The 19,490-nt window shown below is 43.0% G+C and overlaps 1 long non-coding RNA gene across 2 annotated transcripts in view; it reads left to right on the top strand.

Moving 5' to 3' along the window:
* The window catches only part of LOC142826872 (uncharacterized), a 41,527-nt gene extending 24,305 nt beyond the window's left edge, over positions 1-17,222 (top strand). The window contains exons 2-5 of one of the 2 annotated variants that reach the window (XR_016348766.1): positions 8,496-8,553; positions 10,663-10,818; positions 10,920-13,578; positions 15,804-17,218. This is a non-coding gene — a long non-coding RNA (uncharacterized LOC142826872). Of the gene's footprint in view, positions 1-8,495; positions 8,554-10,662; positions 10,819-10,919 lie in introns of both variants that reach the window. The other variant, XR_016348765.1, reaches the window with a different exon arrangement.
* Positions 17,223-19,490: the final 2,268 nt, after the last annotated feature.

Here is a 19,490-nt window from a genome sequence, read left to right as displayed (position 1 = left end):
CATCCTGTCAAGTCCCTCGTTGGTCTCCACCTGCTAGCTGGCAAGCTCTTGAAGCAGGGCTGACCTGGCCGCTCCCTCATTTTGCTGGCGCCAGCGGCTTGATGGGCCTTGCACTTTGATTATTTGTGTTAACAGTTAATTTAGCACCATGGACACGTGTGCCAAAGCTGCCTCCACTTCCTCCAGCCTTCCAACAAATGGGACTTTTATGAGATACCTTTCACAGCTCCCCCGCCTCCTCCAGCTCCACTTCTTTGCCTCCTCCTCACCCCCGCCTGGCTGCCTCAGTTTCAGCTGTAATCTTTTCTGCATCTTGCAGGAAAAGAGCTATTTCTGGCAGCTCTGTCTCTAACACTCACCCCACTCAAACTGATTTAATGGAGATTTATAGAGGCAGGGCTGTGCAACTCCAAGGCACTTTCCTGAAAAGTTTTGCTGTGTCGTGTTACGTGTGGAATTTATTTATTTCATGTTTGGTGTTGCAGCTACACTGTCAATTGCTAGTGTGCCAGTGAAATCTTGTTACACAGAACATTTCTGATTCAACTCATCCCATCTGCTAATTCATCACACTAAAATATGTCACCCGGTCTGGTATCATTATACAGTACCTAGTGTGTATAGTTCTCTGGGTTAATACTGCTTCTCATTTAAGGCAACACATATTTTGGCTCTCAGCTACAAATTAATCCTATTGGAAGTATCTTCTTCCTAATATGCAGCATATTGCAATAGTCCAAAAGAGAAAAAAAGGGGGGAAGGAGAGATCTGTAAGGACTTATGGAGAGGTGAGACTATGGTAATTTTGTATGATTCGGCAAGTAAGCAATTCACTATCGTAAGAAACGATGTTTTCCAAAAATAAATAAGAAGCTGTATTTGTATATTATACTAAAATTGCTGCTATTGCTGTTATTCCAGCTTTGACTGACACAGAGAAACTAAGCCAGTATGTATGTGTGTGGCTAGATATTTATGTATTGACAGTCATAACATAGGCTTACCTTCCTAGTAAATAAGCAAAGGCATTAAGAAAATGTAATATTAAACTTTGGTCCCATATCCAGTCTTATTTCACTGAGTCTGGCTTAGGTGTTGAAGGGTCTTAAAACTTATGAACAAGAGCTGAAATTCAACCCTGACCAGAGTTCTCACAAGACCTATGGACTTTTTAAGTCCCACTTCATCCCTAAGTGATGCATAGACCTCGTGTGGGGTCTCAGCATATAGGTTTGTCTGTTTTTGTAGGCCCGTTCAGATGATGGAATGTGAGAATAGTGGCATAATCCTCCTGCCTAACTGGGACAGAGTGCTGAGAGCCAAGCATGGAACAGTTTGTAGGACTGGGGCCATAAAGCTACTGCTGGGCAGCTCAGCTCCCCCAAATGAAAACTACTTTCCTTCCCACTCCCAAAACACAACAGACTGAGATAGACATAGGAGTGAACTCCAGCCTCATGAAGAGAGCAAGCCCAAATCTTATCCCCTGTGTAAATCCCACATAAGCCCTATAGTCTCTGCTGATACTGATTATAATAAACAGAGCTTTGCAATAATGCTGTGGTGTATTTTGCAATAATGCTGTGGTGTATTTTTAAATGGTTAGCTCCATTCTGTTTTTAAATGGTAGTTTACTAAACAGTATTTTTGTCTCCTTACGTTTGCTTTTTGGTTTTTAGTTGGTCGCTCAACTATTTTCGCAGTTGGGTTGAGTAATGCTTTGTCTTTGGAGCATCTTTGGCACGGGATGAAATAGGCCGTAAATGTGATCAGATCAGTGGTCCATCAAATCCTGTATTCTGTCTGGGTATGTCGAGACTACATTCCTCTGCCGACAGAGGCATGTAGATTAGGCTAACTGACATAGTCAACGAAGTGGGGATTTAAATAATCCCCGCTTCATTAAAATAAGCATGGCCGCTGTGCTGTGCCGACAATCAGCTGATCCGGCAAAGCGTGGCAGTCTAGACGCAGATCTGACGGCTGGGGAAGCCTTTGCCAACTGATTCCTTATGCCTAGTGAAACGAGGTTTACAGGACTAGGTTGGGTAGCCTAATCTACATACCTCTGTTGGCAGAGGCATATAATCTAGACATACCCTCTGTGACAATGGTTGGGACCGGATACTATAGATGCAAATGCAAGAAACCTTGTATATTTATTTTATAGAACAAAAGTCACCAGTGCAAAGTAAGACCAGTGTCTGAGAAAGGTAATTGGTAAAGGCCAGAATGTCAGAAAGGGAGGTAAGAGCTGCTTTCTTCTGACAACAATGAACATACACCTGTTGTACCTCCAAAGATGGGTATTTGCAGGCAGAAATGTGTGCGTACAGAAGTGTGTGTGTGCCCTGAAGAAGTGCTCTGTCTAAGCTCAAAAGCTGGTCTCTCTCACCAACAGAAGTTGGTCCAAAGGAAGATATGATCTCATTCGCCTTGTCTCTCATAGCCTGAGACCAAGACAGCTACAACAACATTGTGCACAAGTGAGACACACAATTATATGATTATATGCACAACTGCTCATTTTTAGGGTGCAAAGCCTGCTTGCACCTACCACTTCTATTCTGATTTTCTGCAATTTTAAGAGGATAGACTAGATGACGTGGCAGATATTTCCCATCTCTTGTTTCTCTGATTCAATGCACATTTGCTCCTATTTTTATTAGGCTGCATTTATTAAAAAAATCTGAGACCAGAAATTACCATTCCTCCTCCACCTTTTTAGTACTGGCCCGTTTCTGCTGAACTATATCAGTCTGAACAAAAATCTGTTCAATAAAACTCTTGGTTTGAGATGGACAACCTAATTTGTGGGTAGCAAAGTAAAGTGGAACCATGATTGGGTCCATATCTTGCAATGTTCCAGATCCTGGGTGATAAACGGGGTCTCCATTCTGCACTAGTATCTAATACTATCTAATTTAGTATCTAATTTTAGTATCTAATTTTTATAGAACATTAGGGTAGCTTCACTCAGGGTATGTCTACACTACAGAGTTTTGTCTGAAAAATGACCGTTTTTCTGACAAAACTTGAGGAACGTCCACACTGCAATTGTGTTCTTCTGCAAGAAAATCAAAAGAACAGAGGGGTTTTCCTGGCGCTGGTAATCCTCATTCTACGAGGAAGAAGCCTTTTTGCTTAAGAGTTCTTTTGCAAAACGGCGTGTGGACCGGGAAGTGGGAGTTCTTTCCGAAGAAGGGGAAAGAGGAAAAAGCACAGGTGTCCTAGTGGCCACTTCATCCATAGCAATGACAGCTTGCATGCAAGAGAGCGTCCATTCAGATCACTTTTTTGATGCACTTTTGCAGTGTGGATGCTCTCTTTCAGAAGAAGCTTTTTCAGAAGATCTCTTCCGAAGATCTCTTCCGAAAAAACCTTCTTCTGAAAGAAACCCGTAGTCTGGATGTAGCCTCATTCTGGTCAAGTTTGGTGTTTACAAAAGACCTAGAAAATGCTGAAACTACAAGTTCACATTGCATCAAGTACTGTATTGCAGTAATATGGTATTTCAACACTTGCTACGTCATAAGCCTGTAATTTCAACATTTTCTAGGAGTCACCAAAATGTCTCAAGCTGAACCATAATATAACTTCCTGTTCCCATCTGAAATGCCTCTATCTACTTTTTCCCTGGAAAATGATAGTTTAAAATACCCTTTGCCCATCATTAAGTAGTTTAAGATTATTCATAGTAAAGGAAAACAAATCAAGATACATCAAAAAACTCACTGACAAAAATGAGAACAGAACTGAGTCAGAATGCTAGAGAGAGAGAACTGATTTTACAAGCTACCTGTGGTTGGGTGGTGCAGCCTCATGTCAGTACACATTGGTTGTGATAACCACAATTTTAAGTCCTGCATGAATCTACTAGTGTCACTCCGGTCTCTGGACTGGATCTTGCATAGGCACATTCAGAATAGATAAGGGTACGTTTACACTACAACGTTAATTCGAACTAACTTAGTTCGAATTAGTTAATTCGAACTAAGCTAATTCGAACTAACGCGTCTAGAACTAAAAACTAGTTCGAATTAGCGTTTTGCTAATTCGAACTAGCAAGTCCACATTGAGTGGACCCTGAACAGGGCTTAAGGATGGCCGGAAGCAGTGCCGGCAGGGCATCAGAGGAGGACTTAGAGCGTGGAGATGCTGTCTCAGGCTAGCCGAGGGCTGCACTTAAAGGGTCCCGACCCCCACCCCGGACAGACAGTTCTAAGGGGTGCCCCGCTTGCAAAGCAGTCCTGGCTTGGATTGCCCGGAGTACCCACACTGGGCACATCACAGCACTCGGCCATCAGCCCGGCTGCACTTGCCGCAGGCTGCCATCTGGGGAGAGGGGGCAATCGGGGGGCTGCAGGAGAGCTTCCACCCCCAGAAGCCCGCAGAGCCAGCTCAGTCCTCCCCATCGGGGGCTCGTACCCCATTCCTCCCTCACCTCCTTCCACTTACCCTTCCCTAGCCCCCCTTCTTATTGATGTACAAAATAAAGATACCGTTTCTTCCAACATTGACTCTGTCTTTATTGAACAAAACTGGGGGAGACTGGGAAAAGGAGGTGGGAGAGGGGAAGAGAAAGGCTGGGAGAGGGGAGGGCAACTAACATGATCAGGGGTTGGGAACAGGTCCCAGATGAAGACAGGCTACAGAGACTGGGACTGTTCAGCTTAGAAAAGAGGAGATGGAGGGGGGATAGGATAGAGGTCTCTAAAAGCAGGGGTTGGGTGGAGAGGGTGCATTCAGAAAAGTTCTTCCTGAGTTCCCATAAAGAAGGACTAGAGGACACCAAAGGAAAGGAATGGGTAGCAGGCTTGAAACTAGTAAGAGAAAGTTGTTGTTCTTCCCAAAGCAAATAGTTAACCTGTGGAACTCCTTGCTGCAGGAGGCTGTGAAGGCTACAACTAGAACAGAGTTAAAGGGAAGTGAGATCAAGTCATGGAGGTTGGGTCCCTGGAGTAGTCTTAGCCAGGGGGTAGGAGTGGTGTCCCTGCCCAAGGTTTGTGGAAGGCTGGAGAGGGATGGCACCAGACAAATGGCTTGGTCACTGTCTTCGGTCCATCCCCTCCAGGGTCCCTAGGGTTGGCCGCTGTCGGCAGACAGGCTACTGGGCTAGATGGACCTTTGGTCTGACCCAGGATGGCCATTGTAAGCTCAGGGCTCAGGGTCGGGGGTCTCAGTGGACCCCCTTGATTTTCATGCACACCTGCTCCTGGGTGGCCAGGCTGGCAGCTCTCCTGCCCTAGCCGGCCACTTTCCTGTGCCTAGTGCGGAGATCGTGGATGAGGTCCACGATGTCCGCACTAGCCCAGGAAGGTGCCCGCGTCTTGCGGTCCAGGGCAAGCTCCCGGGAGCCGCCAGCCTGGTCCGGGGAAGAGGGGGTGGGCTGGGGGACATCGGGTGGGTGGCTCTGTGCCATGCCAGGTGCAGGGTCTGCTGGCTGGGTGCTGGCAGGCTTGCACCTGGCACGGGCACCGTAGCCAGCCCGTGCTCCTTTAAGGGGTCCGGGGCCGGGAGGGGGGCATAGAGTTTCCCTGGTGTTGGCCAGAGTGGCCACCAGGGAAACCTGGGGAGGGCTAGCCTCCCACTAGTTCGAATTAAGGGGCTACACACCCCTTAATTCGAACTAGTAAGTTCGAACTAGGCTTAATCCTCGTAAAATGAGGTTTTCCTAGTTCGAACTAAGCGCTCCGCTAGTTCGATTCAAATTCGAACTAGCGGAGCACTAGTGTAGCGGCTATGAATGTTAGTTCGAACTAACATCCGTTAGTTCGAACTAACATTGTAGTGTAGACATACCCTAAGAGATACGCAGCATCCTTTAGAACACAACTTCAAGAAAGTTGGCCATGCTGTAGAGTGCACGAGAGCCAGCTCAAGCTTTCACAAAGGATAACTGAGCTTTTGTTGCTGCTTGGAAAGATTTTCCACACTAGTGCTGAATAAGTCTGGGCTTCCATACTTGGTAAAACAGCAAAAAGATTGCAGCTGGAAAAACAGGAAAAGTATTCTATATTCCCTTTTGGAAGTTATAGCTTTAACTCCTTTACTGGCAAGCAGAGTACCTGCTGAGTGACCTGAAACACTCATTCAGGGGATAGCAATGCCCAGTTCGTACATAGCACCCATAGACCTCAAAGCACTCTCCAAAGGAGGGTTAAGCATTATTAGCCCCATTTTACAAATGGAGACAGGCACAGCAGCCAAAATTAGGCCTAGAAAGAGGACCCTCTTGAGGCCCAGTGCAGTGGTCAATCCACTCAGTCATTTTACTTCCATCTGATTCTTCATCTACATCAGTGCAAGAGAACGGGACATAACTGGTCAGTGAGAGTTGTTGAGGCATACGTTGGCGTTAACGGTTCTACTTTTCATGATGGTTTTGGCAAGGATAGCCTCATGTAATTTTGGTAAACTTTAACAGCATCATTTTCCTCTCGTGAAATATTTGTATCGCAGTGTGAAAGACAAGCAGCTTTTCCTGTTACTTGAAATAGGTTTTCACCTTTTGCACCTCCAAAAGAAATAACTTGGAAGAGCTATGGGAAATGCTCCATACCCTTACTGGGATTTTTGGGCAGCAAGCAAAACAAGAACTGCTGGTATAACAAGGCATGTAACAGATGGGCAATGATGAGATAGGATATGCGAGGAAGAACCACTGGAATGGCCAGGATTGCGCTCTGTTGCAGGCAATGCTGCTGAGAAAGCACAACCCCAGCCACAGAGGTGAAGTCATGCAAATGCAATGCTCCCCAAGGCCACAGGAATTGTGGAAAGATCTGTGTAAATATCTCATGCATTCTTGTGCTTTAAGGTTTATGGAAATAAAAACCACAGTCACAAAGCCAATGCCACATACACTCCCCCACTTTTTCCTTTTCTTCTCTAGAATAAATTTGTAGAACATTTTATGAGCAGTCAAGAAAGTGAATTGTTTCTGTTTTATCACGACAAAGGTATAAAATGGACTATAACCCAAATATAAATGAGATTAAACAGGATACAAGGGACTGAGGAGTAGATTTCTGTGCTGTGCAAATCTCTTTGCTAGAAAAATACATGCCACACACATGCCCCAAGTCATTAATTGTACCTAGCTTATACTAGGACTGAATAAAACTACTTATCTCTTTTGCGCTGCACTAGAGGTGCGCTTACACTGAACCATTTTTCCGGAAAAAATGGTCATTTTTCCGGAAAAAATGGTCATTTTCCCGGAAAAACAATACTTGCGTCCACACTGCCATTGAATTCTTTTGACAGAAAGTCGAAAGAACAGAGGGGTTTTTCCGATGGTGGGAAACCTCAATCTATGAGGAAGAAGCTTTTTTCTGAAAAAGCTTTGTCAGAAAAAGGCATGTGAGGGAGTTTTTTCAAAAGAAGAGGCCCCCAGGAAATAACTCAGGTGCCCTGGTGGCCACTCCATCCAGACTAATCACAACTGAAATGCGAGATAGCATCCACATTGATCGGATGCTATCTTTCGGAAAAGCACATTGCTTTTCAGTTGCACTTTTGCTGTGTGGATGCTCATTCGAAATAAGCTTTTCCGGAAGATCACTTCTGGAATAGCTTCTTCTGAAAGAAGCTTGCAGTCTAGACATAGCCTAGGTTGTAGAGTGACCAGCTCACATTCTGGGGGAGTGAATCATAAGCTTTCCATCCTGTTTCATTTCTAATTTTTTTATTCTCTGGTCTGTGTCCCTAACATACCTAACGCTAGACTAAACAAGTTCCAGGTATTCCCTTATGAATATCATTCTTCTGTGTTTTTGAACTGCATCATGTGTTTTGGACGAGCATTGAATATACTCTGCCTGTGTCTACATTGGCACCCCTTTCCAGAAAAGGGATGCTAATGTAGACTTCGGAATTGCAAATTCCGTGGGGGATTTAAATATCTCCCGCGGCATTTGCATTTACATGGCTGCCGCTTTTTTCCAGCTTGGGGATAAGCTGGAGAAAAGCGCCAGTCTAGACGTGATTCTTTGGAAAATAAGCCCTTTTCTGGAGGATTTCTTATTCCTACTTATTCCTTTCCTTGAAAGTAGGAATAAGAAATCCTCCGGAAAAGGGCTTATTTTCCGGAGAATCACGTCTAGACTGGCGCTTTTCTCTGGCTCTTCTCCACAAGCTGGAAAAAAGCGGCAGCCATGTAAATGCAAATGCCGCGGGAGATATTTAAATCCCCCACGGAATTTGCAATTCCGAAGTCTACATTAGCATCCCTTTTCCGGAAAGGGGTGCCAATGTAGACACAGCCTCCTTGTTCCAAATAGCATAATCAGAGAGGGACAATCTACACAAAAGTTACCCTGTTCCATGTGGAAATAGTGCAGGAGACCACAGCATCTGCCAGCAGCAAAACTGGGGTTGCCCCTCTTTCATTGCCTGACTGTAGAAGCTGGGGTCTTGATAGTTACTGATGACTTACTGTACAGTACTTCAGAGAGTAGGGGGAACTGCTTGCTTAATTTGCCGTGTTTCAGGTGACACACAAGCTGCATCAGGAGAAAAAGGCAATGTCTGAGTCCAAGATGGTAAAAGGTGAGTGACAGTCCTTGCAGCCTTAGTCTGTTGTTATTCACACCTCTGTTTTAAGGTAAAGGGAATCTTTTATCAGTGGGCTCAAGGGGTGGAGGATCAGTAGCAGAGGAGGGGAAGAAAATGTCAGAGAAGGCTCGTAGCTGCAAAATGTAAAAAAAGAAAGCTGTTATTTTCTCAAAGAATAATGCAGCCCAAGGTGCTGACAAAAAATTAAATACCTAGATGCTTCTACTGAAAAGTGAGAGTCTCTTGTGTCACAAAAGCACCTGACTTCTTGGCCCTGCTTCCTCTGTTTGTAATGGAGGCAGTGATTTAGAGTTTTGTGACCTCAAAACCTGCATAAAGTTCACTTTTCCAAGGGATTATTTTTGTCACTTAGGGAATAGAATATCATAAAAAAGTATCAAAAATAGTCTAGTAATATCACCTTGGCCAATGATTTTGTTAGATACTGTCAGCAGAATCAGGCTTTTGATAAGAAGCCTCCAAGAAAATCTCAGGTGTGGTGTTACGGAGTCAGTAGCTGGCGCCCTCCAGTTTTCCATCATCATGGCATTCAGGGACAGCGTGCTGTTGGAGGTGCCTCTCAATTGGATAAGACATAAAATTGTGGTTCTGGCCACTTGGGGCCATTAAAAATTCCAAAGAACATTTCAAAATAGCAAGGGTGCTAATCCTGCTGTTGTAGCCACATTCCAGTTTGGATAACATTCTGTCTACCCAAAATTCCACTTGTAGTTTCACTTGGATATGAAATACTCCTTCACTTCCTGTCCTAAAGGAATACCCACAAGATGGTTAAAGTGATTCTTATTGCATATAGTTAAAAACACATTTTGGGATTCTTTGGCACTAAAGGAACTGTGTAACAGAACTATTATTACAATAATAAGCTACAGTTAAAAAGTGAATGGTATTGCAGTGCAACAAAAGAGATAGCCAGACAACTTCTAGTCCAGACCACTTTCTTAAACCTCATTCATACAAATAAAAATAAAGAAGACAGAAAATACTCTACAATGTAGGCCATTTATTAAACTGTCAAATCCACACCAGGAAACACAAACACATTTATGGTCTGTTGCTGCAGTCCCAAATTGGAGCATACCTTGTCCTCACTATCCAGTTGAGTAGGGACTATACTCCCATAAATAAAATAAATGTGCTGGATCAGGCCTAAATACTAAATAAATATTAGTTCCTGGTATGGAGAAAGCTCCACTGACTGAATTTTGTTTAAAATATGGGCCAAATTCATCCTTTTCTAAGCCTGTTCAATTCATGAGTTACACTAAGGATGAAAGGATGAAATTTACCCCAGGAGCTTGATCTGGTGCCATTGAAATCAATGGGAGATTAGTCTACATTATATTTTAGCTTTAACATTTCTCACTTGTTTTAGCTCAGACAGGTCTAGGTGATGTAGTGGTAAAACTCGTAGGGTACGTTTACACTAGCCCCCTAGTTCAAACTAGGGAGGCTAATGAGGGCGACCGAAATTGCAAATGGATATTTAAATATCCCGCGCTTCATTAGCATGTTCCCGGCCGGTCGCAATTTGGAAATTGACTAGCCCGGAATAACTGACCGCGTCTACAAGCGCCAGACAAGGGCAATTCCGAAATAAACCTCTTACCTCAAATTACCAGTTAAACCTCATGGAATGGCGACCGGCCGTGAACATGTTAATGATGCATGGGATATTTAAATCCCGCGCTTCATTTGCAATTTCGGTCACCCTCATTAGCCTCCCTAGTTCGAACTAGGGGGCTAGTGTAGACGTACCCTTACTTTAGCACTGTTTCTGCCAGCACTAGTGCTATAGGAAGAGCAGGAGATTTTAAGAAAAAGCTCCATTAGACAAGGTCAAAGTAATGATGTAAAAGGGGAGCAAGAAAATTGATTGTTTTTATTTCAGCCTGGACTGCAGTCACCATCCATTTGGCAAAATTAAGTAGTACTTTATTCATTTGCTTCTATCTGGTACCTCAGCTATAGGTTTAAAGGCAGTTGCTTTTGTTATGTTACATCATTAGAATTTTATTTAGATAAAGATTATTTGTGTAGATTCTAATGCCTGACTTAATTGTTCTTTTTTTTTTTAAACAGAAAATCTTCTCCAAAAGCTCCCATTTAAGTTTAAAAAGCCATTTCTTTGTGGAACAGTTTGCTACCTGCAGTCAAATCCATGCTGCTTTTCCCCACCCTCTTCTCTGCTGTCAGCTCAACATGAAGGACACAGAGTCCTCCTGACCCTAGTGGAAGGTTGCTGCTTGTTTTATCTCTGAAAATAAAACAATTTGCTCCACATTTTGTTCTATTTCCTACATGATAGAATCTTTTGTTTTCTCTTGCAACCTCTGCAGCTTCCAAGAATTTTTACTCCTTGTGCCTTGCCGAGACACACCGGGTTCAATAGTCTGCCACCAGCCCTGGCCCAAGGTCGAGGATTCCCTCCTTTTCCTTCCCAGTATTGTCCTGCATCCTGCAAGGCCCTTCTCCTTACACTGCTGCACTGTCGTGACAACGAGGACTGGCACCATGCACACTTCTGCTGCCACGGTGACAGATGCTGAGCACTCGCCAAACCCTAATGACAATAGTATGACCTCAGATACTTTATTAAGAAAGAAAAGATTTAAAAGGGAGGGTGCACTTAAAGGCAAACAATAATACCTTGTCTCAGCACAGTGCATTGTTTTTACCAGCCCAGGATGGAAACCTCTGAATATAATTCTGGCCTTTTCTTTTCTAGCCTCCACCCCTTTTTACACACACACCCGTAAGAGATGGGAATTCATGATACTCAGACATTCACGGCAACTCTAACTGTGTAGAAATATATTACCGCAGTCAAAGTCCAGTGGATTGAGCAGGGGACTAGGATTTAGGACCCAGGGACTATTTTCAGGGCTACTGGCACCAAGCACATTCCTGCTGCCACTGTTTGACCAGAGGAAAGCCACCTGACCTCACTGGGTTTCAGTTTTCCAAAATGGTGATAATGGTACTTTACTCATCTTAATATAGCACTTTGGGGGCATGGAGAAAGCTTGCAATGTGTGTGAAAGGAAGTAGAGTTAGTCAGCAAAATTCTGACAGAACAGGTTTTCATTGGAATTTTCTGATTCATGGAAAATGAAACACACTGTGCAAAGATGGTTCTGTTTTTACAATGTTCCCCTGGAAATGAGGCATGGATTGAGAACTACCTCCCAGGCAGATTTATGATATAATCCGGCATTGTGTTTTGCCAATTCTCCGCCTCACCTGCTCACCTGGCACTCTGCTGAGGAGCCTCGGCTTCTGTGGTCAGCGGTGACGGAACAGCCCATCATATAGAACAGGACAGTCCTTTATGTGGTCTGCCCAGAGGCCAAGGACCTGTTGTATTGATTTAGATTCAATATTTGGGCCCAGAGAGTCAAAGGTGTTAACATCATCCACTTTCCAACATTAAACCATTTTAAAAGAAGCTTTGGGTTTGGTACACAGAGACCTCAGCCTCTTACACCATGAAAAATCTTTCTGAATTTTTATTAAAGATATAGAACAGGAGGAAAAGCAGTCAAAGCACGTGAAATGTAAAGTATTAAATAAAGAAACAAAGTGGTTGAGGTAAAATCTTTTATTGGACTGACCATCTTCTGGTGGTGAGAGAGAAACTTTCAAGCCACTTGGGCTATGTCTACACTCGTGGCTTCTTGCGTGAGAAATATGCAAATGAGGCTCAGCGTGGAATATCGCTGAGCCTCATTTGCATAACTAATGAGCTGCAATTTTTGCAGAAGAGGCTCTTGCGCCAGAAGGAGCTGTCTACACTGCCCCTTCTTGCGCAAGAAAAACCCTCTTGCGCAATGCCCTTATTCCTGAAAATAATCAGCGTAGACATAGCCTTGGAGATCTTCTTCTGCTCAAGAAAAGTACTCCTTCACCTGAAGAAGAACTCCATTTGGCTTGAAAGCTTGTATCTCTCACCAAAAGAAATTGGTTAAATAAAAAAAAATTATCTCACCCACCTCATCTCTCAAATATCTTGGTACTGACACAATTACACCTACAATGCATACAACTTCTTTTTCCTTTTAGCGGGTGACCATATTTAGAGGGAAGCTGGGTGACTAGACAACATAAATCACGACATACATTTTCACAGGAGTGGGTGTATAGAATTGTTCATATAAAACAAAGCCCTTAATATTGGAATGTCTGGTCACCCTAGAAAGAAGAAACCCTTGTTTGACAATTTCCTAGGTAGCATTACAAATGTGTATATTCATAGATTATAGATTCATAGATTTCTAGGCCAGAAGGCACCATTGTGTTCATCTGGGTTCCCAAACTGGGGGCATGCCCCTCTCGGGGAGCGTGAAGAAATTCCAGGGGGTACGCAAGGCGACCCAGCTTCCCCTCGTCAATCCTCCCCCCTAAATTTTGCTGCTATTGGGAGCGAGGGGGGCGTGAGGGTTTCTCAAAAATCAAAAAGGGGGCGTGATGCTGAAAAGTTTGGGAACCACTAGTCTAACCTCCTCTACAGCATAAGACATAGACTTCCCCAAAATACTTCATAGAGCATATAACGTAGGAAAATATCCAATCCCAATTAAAAAAATGTCAGTGATGGAAAATTTAGGATGAGCTTTCATAAATTGTTCTGATGTTTAATTACCCACACTGTTAAAGCATTTGCCTTGTTTCCAGTCTGAACTTGTCTAGCTTCAGCTTTCAGCTGCTGGATCATGATACACCTTTCTATGCTAGACTGAAGAATCCACAATTAAATATTTATTCTCTATGCAGGTGAACAAACAGAATGTAATCAAGTCACCCCTTGCCCTTCTCTTTGTTAACATAAATGGGTTGAGTTATTTGAGTCCATCACCATAAGGCATGGTTTCTAATCCGTTAGTCATTCTTGTGACTCTTCTCCGAATCCTTTATAGTTTATCAACATTTTTCTTGAACTGCAGACACAGAAATGGACACAGGATTCCAGCAGCCACCACAGCAGTGTCAAGTACTGAGGTAAAATAATCTCTATTCCTAATCAAGATTCTCCAGGTTATGAATCTGTCACGGGGAGTGGCTTCTCATCCTCTTCTTCCCCTCTAGTGGTTGTGCCTTCACCATGCCCTTTATTTTAAATTCCTTTCACTGTTTCCACAATTCCCGTACAACTATCTATTTACAGCACCAACAACACTTTTTAGCCCTCTCCTCAGGGAAGAGATGGGAGCAGAGATCTCCTCTCTTGAGGCCTCTGTATAATCGAGCTCACCTAACCCTCCACTCTCCTCTCCCATAGGATTTCCTTCTGGCCTCCTTATCAGCCCTCAACTGATGGGCTAATTGGCAGCGTATCCCACTCAGCTGACCAGCCTGACTGTCTAATTTCCTCTGTCAGAGTTCTCAAAGAGAACTGATATCTGAGTGGTCAGAGTGCAGGCTCACCTGTTCACTCCCTTCACAGCATCCAAGGATTGCAATTGCATAGCTGAAGTCAAAATAGCTTAATTTGGCTTTTGGCACTGTCTACACAGCAGGCAGTTGAAGGAAGAACACTCTTCCTTTGACTTCCCTGAGTAAGAAGTTCTTCAGCTCAACATTATTTCAAAAGAATGGCTTGTAGTGTAGACTTGCACTATGTTATTTTGGAATAATGTCAGTTATTCTGAAATAATGCTACTATGTAGACATACCGAGTATGATTAAGGCCTGAACTCCTAGGAGATGGTGGGGGTGCCAGCCATGAGGGTGAAGTCTCTTTAAGGGCATGTCTACACAGTAGGGCTAAAGCTGAAATAAGCTACACAACTTGAGCTATGTCAATTGCGTAGCTTAAGTTGAAATAGCTAATTTCAGCTTTTGGTGCTGTCAACACAACAGGAAGTCCAAGAAAGAGCAATCTTCCTCTGACTTCCCTTACTCTTTGTAAATGAGGGCTACAGAAGTCGAAATAAGGAGTCCTCCAGCTCAACATTATTTTGACATTATGTCGAAATAAATGTTTGTGGTATAGACACAGACTTTGTTATTTCAGAATAACATCAATGACATTATTCTGAAATAATGCTGCTGTGTAGACATAGTCTAAGAACCCCAAGATGGGTTGATGGGTGAAATAGCCCATATTCTTACCATTTTACCTACTAATTATGGCTAATGTCTGACGTGCCAATTTTGGTTCATTTATTTCTGGTCTTTTGCTTCTCTTACTTACTAGTAATAATCTTAACAGAGTCCTGGATTATATTTTCAGGTCTTTTGGGATGTACTAATTCAGTCTGTCTGCCTTGATTCTGTACATTTCCCATGAACATTTGTTATTATAGGTTATTGTGGCATTCTATGAACTTTGACTCGCTTCTTATGGCTAAATGCAGATTTAAGGCAAATTTGTAGAACTCATTATTACAACAGACCTTAGGACTTTCAGGGTCTTGTCAGGTGGACTGCCTGGAAATATACCTCTTTCTCCTCTCAAGGTGAATTGCAGAATGTTGGGTTTTGTTCTGAATTGGCATGAGACTAATTTTTGAAATAATGAAATTCTCTAGGAAGTGGATTTACCAAGGAATATGGATTGTCTGGTAGATAGGGCCCTGGACTCTGACACAGGAGACCTGAGTTCAGTTTCTAGTTCAGCTATAGATTTCTTCTATAACCTTGGGCAAGTCCTTAAATGGATGGGAAATAAGGGAACTGTGTTTACTGCTGTGGGGAGTAGTTTTAATCATTCTGTAACATTTAACTGTGGCTTTAGAGATAAAAATTCTCATTTTTTTTCTTGCATGGTTTTATGTCAGGATGACTCCATTGATTTGAGGGGAATCACTAATTTGCATTAATTTAAGTCACAGAAGAAGCAGGCCTAGACTCCAAGGTATTGTTATGTGGCATGCAGTGTTTTAGAAACATAATAGAACAGCTACACCCACTGACCTGACCTCCTCTTCTGCAGTTTAAGATTAGCGACAGTAGGTATTTTTCCTGTAGCCACTATGGATGATACAGCTGATGAATCCTAAAAGGAAAAATAATAATATAGACCTGTTCTCAGTTTATCCCTCCTGTTTTATCCCCTGCAGCTGGGTTTGTGTCTTCTGTGTATGTGTAAGGAAGGGCTAGTTCACATTTCCCATGAAATATTTTGTTTACAGTTGTGATGACTTGATTCATATTTCATGATCTTCTACAGGTCTTTATCTGAGCTTGTCTACATAGAGGGAAAATTATCTGTTTTTTTACAGAGGACTTTTCCAGTTTTGAATGTAAACATACAGTACTAAAGAAGCATATACTGTATGCCATTCCCAGCAGACCTGCCCATAGACATATGTGCATCCCGGGGATTGTCGAACTTTTTGGAACATAAAGCAAGCTGAAAGAAAAAGGATGTTATAAAAAGAAACAAATCAATAAACTCTGCATTGCACAGTTGCTTTCATACCATCTATTCATATATCATTCACCAAGGCACTTCAGTTCATGGAACATCTTTTGGAATGTCAGCTAGTCACTTTAAATATATGGTAGTAGTTTTTAATTGATGATAAAATAATCTTTTAAGCAATGTTTTTGTGTTATCTGTAGCTCTCTGCACTCTCTTAGGTTGGCTCGGCTGTCTCTCATCTTTTTTTTATTTGCCCATGGCATTAGTTACTATAATGTTAAAATCAGACTTCTCTGGGACACAATGATATTGGTAAAGACTTGATAAGCAATCAGAAGTAATGGGGCATTGAAGTTAATAAAGCGAGAACTGTAGTGGTGACAGCTGTGAACTTCCCATCCAGTAGCTATCTGTGAAGCACTTGGGGACAATGCCTAGTGACTGAGGCCACATCTTCACTCCACAGAAGATTGATGCTGCTGTGATCAATCTTCTGGAGTTAGATTTAGTGCGTCTAGTTAAGACTTGCTAAATTGAACTCAGAGGATGCCCCTGCTGGTGTCCGGTACCTCTGCTCTTGCCAGCAGTAAGGGAAGCTGGTCAGAGCACTTGCTCCTGTCAGCCTCCTGCTGTGGGGACACTGCCAAGCTCAGCTTAAGGTAAGCTGACTCCAGCTATGTATTTTATGTAGGTAGAGTTGCGTACCTTAAGCGGAGCTGCTGGGTCTAAGGTAGACCTGGCCCGAGTCATCCTTTCTGGCAATCTCTTACCCTGTGCTCAGTTTTCCTTGGGGAACTATTTGTAGGGGAGAGGGAGAGGGGGAAGGAGAGGGGGAGAAGAAAGAGTAGAAAGAAGGAAGATTAAACTGCCCTTTAGCCTTCTGATTTATATTTGGTGAAAGTATCCCTGTTCTATTTTCTTTCATTTGGAATGTCTCTTGAACATGTTGTTTCAATATCAGACAATCAGCTGGGCTCTCTAAGGAATGTCCCTGGAGACTAAGAGCTGCCTCCCAGTAGGGTAGTACGTTCAGCAGAATTCTAAGATGCATTCTCTAACATCTGCATTCTATTTATGCCTTCAAAATATTTCCCCATGAGCATTTGGGGAATCAAAAGATGCTTTGGAAGATGGTCACTGATTTTCCACAGTGCATTAAAACTTGACAAAAGTTTGCTTCCTTACGCTACTACTATATTCATAGGCTGTGTCTAGACTGGCATGATTTTCCACAAATGCTTTTAATGGATAAGATTTTCCATTAAAAGCATTTGCGGAAAAGAGCGTCTAGATTGGCACGGATCCTTTTCCGCAAAAGCACTTTTTGCAGAAAAGCGTCCGTGCCAATCTAGACGTGGTTTTGCGCAAGAAAGCCCCGATTGCCATTTTCGCCATCGGGGCTTGTTTGAGCAAAACGGTTCTCAGTTGTCTACACTGGCCCTCTTGCGCAAAAGCATTTGCGCAAGAGGGCTTTTTCCCAAACAGGAGCATCATAGTATTTGCGCAAGAACACTGACAATCTTACATTAGATTGTCAGTGTTCTTGCGCAAATTCAAGCGGCCAGTGTAGACAGCTAGCTGGCAACTTGCTAGTCTAGATGCAGCCATAGTGTATTTCTCTTTTGAAAAGAGAACAATATCAAAAGGGCATGGCAATGCACACTTTAATTGCTTTAAATTAGTCTTTCATGTGAATGGGTTCTGAATTGGTAACACCTCTGAGGAAAAAAAGATGCAAGGAGTCTTAGAGTACAAGGCCAGAAGAGAGAACTATGATCTGGTCTGACCCCCAGGTGGGGGCTGCTCCAGTCCTGCCGGCCCATTGCATGTGTGGGGGTGCTTCCGCCCAGCTGGAACAGCTCACGGAAGGCTGAGCCCAGCACACCGTGGGCAGCAGCATTCAGCCCGGTTCCCCCATCCAGCCCCATTTAATCAGATAACCGATTAAACATATCGTTTAGCTGGTTAACTGATTAAATGGGATTTTACATCCTTATGCTGCACCCCCTTAGGAGAGGCATGCCTCCCACAGTTTAGGGACCTCTACTGTAGTTGATACCAGGATAATTGGATTGTTACCTATAGGGAGTGGCAGAGTGGGGGACCATGACACAATCTCTCTATTAAAGTGTGTTCCACTATGAAAGAAGGAGGGCACCTTCACTGTAACACTACCTGAACTGCTCTTGCTTAGAAACAGAGCAAAATGACAGATGGACCAACGGTCTGTGCCCTGTGGCAATTTCTTCTATCCTGAAATGTCAGAAAAGAAAGGCATGGCAATTTGTGCCATCAGCCGCATCCACAGTGAAGAGAGGAATAAAGAAATGCTTCATGGTTTTGACTGCTTTAATCTTTTACTGAGAAACATTTATAGAAATTCAGTGAAAGCCAAACACAAGCAACACATAGCAAAAGTCCCTAAACAAACAGTTGGGACTTGTGAAATTATATTCGCTTGCTTGTTCTGAAGAGGTTCCCATAGCCCTGCTCTGACTTTTTATCTGTCCCCACAGGATATACTCCCACTCGCTCTTCCAGGGTCCCATGCTTCCTGTGGGTGTTCTCACAGCTGCCAATTCCAACAGCTCGAGTCTGGAATAGCCTTCATGTGAGCTGAAGAGGCTATATTCTCCCAGTAAACTGGGTGATTCCACACAAAAATGTGGCAGACGTTCAGCATCAAGGATCAAAATAGAGTTTTCGCACCGCACAGCACATTTTTCTCTCCCAATACCTTTCATTTCCTCACTACAAGACGTAGAACAGTTTTCCTCTTCTACTGCTGTTCCTGTGAATTTAGGATTCTGTGAATTTTACAAGGACATTTGAATTCTTCTATAATCTGCTCTCAGAGGCAATGGGTCTTGATTCATTGATGTTGTTTCTTTCTCCCTCCCCCAAAGATAAAGGATGGATGTGATGTTTGAGAAGAGATAATGATAGTGGATTACTCATGTTTCTGGACAGCCTGCTGAATGCTCCAGTGACTTCCGGCAACTGAAAAATATAACCCCTGGGAACAGGAATGTGTTCAATATGAAGCAAAAGTCAGTTTTCATTCAAAATAAATGTCCCTGTGTATTGGACTGAAGTATGGGAACAGGTATTACACAACTTTGCAGAAGGTTCTGCAGTTCTGATGACTGAATACAGTCAGATTCACTAAAACAACAAATCAATATTTCTTAATGACACTATTGCTTTGATCTGAACCAAGATTCCAACCATTGGTGTTTGAGAGGTCTCAATCAAGTTCTTCTAAGACTATTGATCACCTCTCTATCTCATCGGCTAACGTTTGTTTAGGGCTGTGTACTCTATGTCCTGGCCCATTCCAACTCTGGTAACTTACGTTCCATCTGCTTGCATCTCTTTGCCATGTCAGTTGGCTACAATAATATTATTTTCCAATTCTACCCTATGGTGTTGCTTTGATGTTGTATTTCACATCATAGATGGCTTATGTGACCCATGTATGCTAGAGGAGTGGGACAGAACTGTGGGAAAGTTGTGCCCAGCAGCACCCACTCCAACTAGGAAG

Source organism: Pelodiscus sinensis, chromosome 2 (genome assembly GCF_052426305.1).
Source record: "Pelodiscus sinensis isolate ZL-2025 chromosome 2, ASM5242630v1, whole genome shotgun sequence".
Classification (NCBI taxonomy): Eukaryota; Metazoa; Chordata; order Testudines; family Trionychidae; genus Pelodiscus; species Pelodiscus sinensis.
The sequence above is the reverse complement of the archived record's forward strand: the minus strand, read 5'-3'. Positions and strand labels throughout refer to the sequence as shown.